The sequence below is a fragment of the Mandrillus leucophaeus genome, unplaced genomic scaffold (assembly GCF_000951045.1).
Source record: "Mandrillus leucophaeus isolate KB7577 unplaced genomic scaffold, Mleu.le_1.0 Scaffold379, whole genome shotgun sequence".
In the NCBI taxonomy this organism is placed as follows: Eukaryota; Metazoa; Chordata; class Mammalia; order Primates; family Cercopithecidae; genus Mandrillus; species Mandrillus leucophaeus.
Window position 1 is genome coordinate 1754153 of NW_012104020.1, and position 6280 is coordinate 1760432.

At 39.0% G+C, this 6280-nt stretch overlaps 1 protein-coding gene across 1 annotated transcript in view; it reads left to right on the forward strand.

The window, feature by feature from the left end:
• The first annotated feature begins 3520 nt into the window (after positions 1-3520).
• GOSR1 (golgi SNAP receptor complex member 1) overlaps positions 3521-6280 on the forward strand; it is an 82368-nt gene continuing 79608 nt past the window's right edge. Inside the window, exon 1 of the mRNA XM_011990386.1 lies at positions 3521-3642. The gene's annotated coding sequence lies outside the window, so the exon portion shown is untranslated. The remainder of the gene's footprint in view (positions 3643-6280) is intronic.

Here is a 6280-nt window from a genome sequence, read left to right on the forward strand (position 1 = left end):
CCGGCCCCTGTGAGCGGGACGTGGGGCAGGGGTTGGACAGAGTGGACAGAGCGGGGATGTGGAGGAAGAGGGATCTGAATCGCCTGGGTAGAATTATGTTGAGGGAGTAATGGAACTCGGACGAAGGGGCTTGGGGTACGAACTCTGAGAGGAAACGAATGTTGAGGGAGAAGATCCAGAGCCCAGGAGACTGGAGGAGTCGGCGCAGTGGAGTTGAGGTCACTATTGGAAATCTGAGTGGGAAAAGAAAGGAGGAACGTGCATTCCGGTCCGCCGGAGGAAGTATGAAGAGAATGGGAGACAGAATGTCTCCTGTTGGGTCCGCATGACAACTACAGGCTGGGAACTTCAGGATTGGGTGTTTTAAGGAAGAGAAAATAACTTACCATACTGCTCTGGAGTCTTAGAATCGGTTTTAATGAAAAAGTTGAGAGAACCTGTGTGAATTGCAGTTACATTTGCTATACTTCTCCCACCAAAAAACCTTCTTGTGATTTGACAAATGCATTTATTTAATTCCTGAAAATACAGTCCGATAAAGTGAGCTTACGTAAAACTCATTCCTGGACCGTGGTGATCAACAAGAGCAGAGAAAGCTCACCTTTTTCTCCCAACTCTCTCTTTGCTTTACTGCAGCATAGAAACTACTTTCCAAATTCCTTTGACTTGTTTCTATTGCTATCCACTGAAGCCTCTAGAAACCACAATATTGTCACTATCAGCCCCTTGGTCTAAGAAACTTCATTCTAAATTTATCCAGATTTGCCTATCATACTTTCTAAATGCTTTTACTTGTGTTTCCTACTGGAGAAGACAATTATTCCAATCACAGAAAAGCGTGCTTATAGTTTAAAACGTGTATCACCATGCCCATTTGAAATGTGTGTACTAGATAGAAAACTTTTTATTTTATTTTATTTTATTTTTTGGAGACAGAATCTAGAGTCTCGCTCTGTTGCCTAGGCTGGAGTGCAGTGGCGCGATCGATCTTGGCTCACTGCAGCCTCCGCCTCCTGCGTTCAAGAGATTCTCCTGTCTCAGCCTCCTGAGTAGCTGGGACTACAGGTGCGCACCACCACACCCGGCTAATTTTTGTATTTTTAGTAGAGATGGGGTTTCACCATGTTGGCCAGGATGGTCTTGATCTTCTGACCTCGTGATCCGCCCGCCTCTGCCTCCCAAAGTGCTGGGATTACAGGTATGACCCACCGCTCCTGGCTGCTAGAAAACTTTTTAAAATTATGTAGAAGAGGCTACTGATATCTTTATTACTAGTCGTTAGGCTGTGGTTTTTTGAAGCAGCATGCTATGATATTACAGCAGCTCATTACTGACAACCTACTCTGTGCCAGCTGCTTTAAGCATATGATTACCAATACATAGGCAAACACTGAAGGTAGGGGTTTAAAAAACCAGAAGCTGAAGGTCATAGGTTAAGTAGATTGTTGATACATCTTAGAGTCAGTAAGTGGCCGTGCCGAGATTCGAACTGGCCTTTGGTCTCTGAGTAAATATGCTCCACTATGTTAACTACGCTTTCTATTTCTGGTTGAAAAGCATATTGAAATAATGTTTTGTATTCTTTATCACTGAAAGAGAGATTCTTATACCATTACCTCTGGTACTTCTGCCCTTGTATTTTAACCTTTACTTACCTTGAATGAGAATACTCGTGTCTGTGTGTGGTTGTCCAGACTGTGGCTTCTGTCACACAACCCCTTAGATGCCAGACTGCTAAACCAATTTCTCTACTTGCTTGTTTGCTTCTGCTGTTAAAACTTACGTACTTATTTCTGTCATACTCATATTCGACCTTGTTAGTAGCTCATAGTTTATTGTTAGTTTTAACCCTCCAAATTACTTTCAGTAAGTTTTTTTTTTTTTCTTTTAAAGACGGAGTCTCGCACTGTCGCCCAGGCTGGAGTGCAGTGGCTCAATCTCCACTCACTGCAAGCTCTGCCTTCCAGGTTCATGCCATTCTCCTGCCTCAACCTCCCAAGTAGCGGGACTACAGGCACCCGTCACCACGCCCGGCTAATTTTTTGTATTTTTAGTAGAGACAGGGTTTCACTGTGTTAGTCAGGATGGTCTGGATCTCCTGACCTCATGATCCACCCGTCTTGGTCTCCCAAAGTGCTGGAATTACAGACGTGAGCCACTGTGCCTGGCCTCAGTAAGTTTTTTAAAGGCAATTTTTGGCCAGGCGCGGTGTCTCATGCCTGTAATTCTAGCACTTTGGGAGGCCCAGGCGGGAGGGTCACTGGAGCTTAGGAGTTCGAGACCAGCCTGGGCAACATTGTGAGACCTCATCTCTAATAACAGAAAAAAAAGAAAAAGAAAAAAAGAAAGAAAAAGGCAATTTTCATGGTAACTTTTTTTCTTTATGTTCAATTGAGAAGTCATTTTGGTCTGGGCATAGTGGCTCACACCTGTAATCCCAGCACTTTGGGAAGCCAAGGTCAGTGGATCACTTGAGGTCAGGAGTTAAAGACCACCCTGGCCAACATGGTGAAACCCTGTCTTTACTAAAAATACAAAAATTAGCCAGGTGTGGTAGTATGTGCCTGTAGTCCCAGCTACTTGGGAGGTAGTTGAGGCATGAGAGTTGCCTGAACCTAGGAGGTGGAGTCTGCAGTGAGCCAAGGTCATGCCACTGCACTCCAGCCTGGGTGACAGAACAAGACTCCATCTCAAAAAAAAAAAAAAAAAAAAGTCTTTTTACTATTATGCAAAGACGTTCATGAGCCTAATAAAGCTTTGGAACATAAAAAGCAAAATCCCTTTCAAAAGAATAATGGCTTCTTTCTTATAACATTAACTGGGAAGTTGATAATGCTGGTCATAAACCATAGTTTTAGTTCATTTGTGATTTGTATTCTTTTCTTGTTTTTCTCTGAATTACAGAATTTTAGTTATCGCTATATAAATAGTTTCAGGAATGGTAGAACTTTTGTTTTCTAGCCATCTTTGGAGTAAAGCTGCAAAGTTGCATCTCCCATTACTACTTCCCTTCCTGTCCCCTCTGAAGTTTATAAGTGACTAATCTGCTTTGCTGGGCAAGTCCCTGGTTTCCTTCTTTTAAGACTTTTCTTTTTCTTTTTCTTTTTTTTTCTTTTGAGGCATAGTTTTGTTCTTGTCACCCAGGCTGGAGTGCAATGGCACAATCTCAGCTCACTGCAACCTCCACCTCCCGCGTTCAGTGATTCTCCTGCCCCAGCCTCCTGAGTAGCTGGGATTACAGGCCTGTGCCACCACGCCTGGCTAATTTTGTATTTTTAGTAGAAATGGGGTTTCTCCATGTTGGTCAGGCTGGTCTCGAACTCCCGACCTCAGATGATCTGCCCGCCTTGGCCTCCCAAAGTGCTGGGATTACAGGCGTGAGCATTGTGTCCAGCCAACACTTTTCTTTATGGGTGTAGCTAGATCAGTATATGATCATTTTCATAGTTTGTTTTCTTCAGAATAGTCTTGTGATTTTTGTGTCTACTTTTTATGTCTAATTATTTGTTGTTGTAATTTTGTTAAAGATCTCAGGAAACAGGCTCGACAGCTGGAAAATGAACTTGACCTGAAACTAGTTTCCTTCAGCAAACTATGTACAAGTTACAGTCATAGCAGTACCCGAGATGGAAGACGCGACAGGTATAGGTACTACCAGATTCTGTCTCTTATGCTTTAACTATGCTTTTAAAGTGTTAAAAAACAAACTAAAATATATAACTTCTGTAAGTTGGTCTGTTGGTGAAGTTTTGGTGTTTTGTCATTGACTGTTTTATTTTTTAGTGACTTACTAAAATTCTTCCAAATTCTTGAGACTAGCATTTATTTGGAATCTTTAGACAAAGATTGTTACAGTGTCAGGAGAAGCCTGCTAGAACCTCAGAATAAGTTTGTATTAAAAATATGAGTGTCTAATTCAGCCAGTGTAGGGAAAAGGTGGCTGATTTGCCCATGTGGTATGTATTTCTTGTGTTTTCCAATTGCTAAATGGACCTGTGGATCTACCCAAGTACCAAGTATACATACTGCTTTTCTGGTGTTTATTCTATTAGAGGGTATCTAATGCACTGTGTATCCTTATTATTCATTATCAAAGCTGTCTTTAATTTTGGTACTTTTTGGAGAAACTAGTATATTACCATATTAAATGTATGGAAAATATGTTCTTATCTTTGAAGCTTATGCTCACTTTAAGTCATCCACTTGTTTCAAGAAAATATTAGGAGTAGACAGGTACAGTGGATCACACCTGTAATCCCAGGACTTTAGGAGGCTGAGGTGGATGGATCACTTGAGCCCAGGAGTTCAAGACTAGCCTGGGCAACATGGTGAAACCCTGTCTCTAAAAAAAAAATAGAAATAAAAAAAAATTGTTTTAAATTAGGCAATATTTAAGACAGTTACAATGAGTAATATCATGGACCCCCAAGTGCCTTTCTCCCATTTTAAAAAAATGATAATTACTCATTCCATTGAAGCCCCTTATGGCCCCCCACTTTCTCCCACCCCTTAATCAACATATATTCTTACTGCATGTTTGTATTCCTGAGCAATTCATCGTTTTCTATTATGTTATATGGTATATATATATAGTATAGTTATTTTACAACTTTTTTTTTCTTTAACATTTTTGAGATTCAGCAATGGATTCATTTAACTCTGGTATATTCATTTGTAATTTATATGTAGTATTTTATGACTGTATCACAGTTTAACCATTTGATGATGGCCATTGTTTCTAATTTTTGCTAATTAATAATAACAATTTTGATAGCTGACATAGAGTGTTCATTATATGTTAGGTAAGCACTTTCTATAAATACTGCTGGGAACATTTTTACACAGAATGTTTCTATATACCTAGTGGTGAAATTGCTGGTAGCAGAGTTGTTGTTAATCCACACTTATTTTACATAATTTTTCAAAGATTAGAAGTGAGTAGGATATTTGTCAGCTAATAAAAACAATAAAATCTGAGCTTGGATTTGAATCTAGGTCTATCTCCAGACCCACAGTCTAAACCCTACTATATTGTGTACATTTGAACAAAAAGCTAATTTCAACACTATAGCCAAAGTACTGTTTCTTTTTCATAAGGACTCATTGGTTGTAAAGGCAGCAGGGCCAACATTGATTCTAGGATCTCAAAATAAATTACTAACACATCAAATAGATTGCATTGCTTTGGACTTGGCTTCATTTAGCAAGAGAATGAAGAATGTTCTTTCTATGCATTTTCTATGTTCTGTGTGCTTCACGAACTAATACATTTTTTATTCCTCTAAAGGAAAAACTATCTTGAAAACATTTCCTAAGAAATTCTACCACAAACTGAAACTGGCTTTGTAGAATTACTTCAGCCTAACTACCCTTTTAAATAAAAATCTAAGGCCATGAGGATCAAGATTTGATGTGTATTCTAAAGTGTCTTGTTTGATGCCCAGGTTGGAAGCATGTCACAATGAGTCAACTAAGCAATAACTAGAATATTATTTATTCCAGGAATCTTTCTTTCTTTCTTTCTTTTTTTTTTTTAACTTTCTGTATTTTGAAAACTTCAAGGTCTATGAATCATTCATTACCCACCTATAAGATGAATTAAATTTAACTGAATCCTAGTATTGTGAAGAATTAGTTTTTGGCCATTTCCCTTTAGTCTTACACTGTCCTGATGAATATATGAATATAAGGAGTATGGAATAACCAGTAGTAGAGATTGCTCTCTCATTCATTCATTCAACAAACATTTAATGAGCATCTACTATGTGCCTGGCTCTATACTAGGTGCTAGGCATATATCAATGAATAAGATAGAGCAGTTTTTTCCTCCCTTCGTGAAGCTTTAATTCTGTTGGCATATTGTTCTTTTTCATATATCTGGTAGAGGAGGATTTATATTAGTAGTCTACAGAGCATTTTTTAATCTTTTTCATTTGCCACACCCAGGCACTGTCACAGGGTAGGACAAAGTCTTCGGTAAGATTGGAGCGCATAGTCATTGCCTGGGCATTTATCTGTGTCCGGTATAACTCCGATCTATATTGAGCTGCTCATTGGATGCTAATACATACCTAACCTGATGAAAGTTAGTGGTGTTTTAGAAAAGGCAAAAGAAACACTCAGGACAGGTGGGTTTAGAATTTGAATCTGTCAAACATAAGTTTCACTTATAAAAAGATAGATTTTTGACCGTTCAGATTTGAAAAGGCAATTTAACACAATTCTACGAAACAAAAAGATGATTGCATACTGTAAGTGGAAATGTAGAAGATTAGTACCA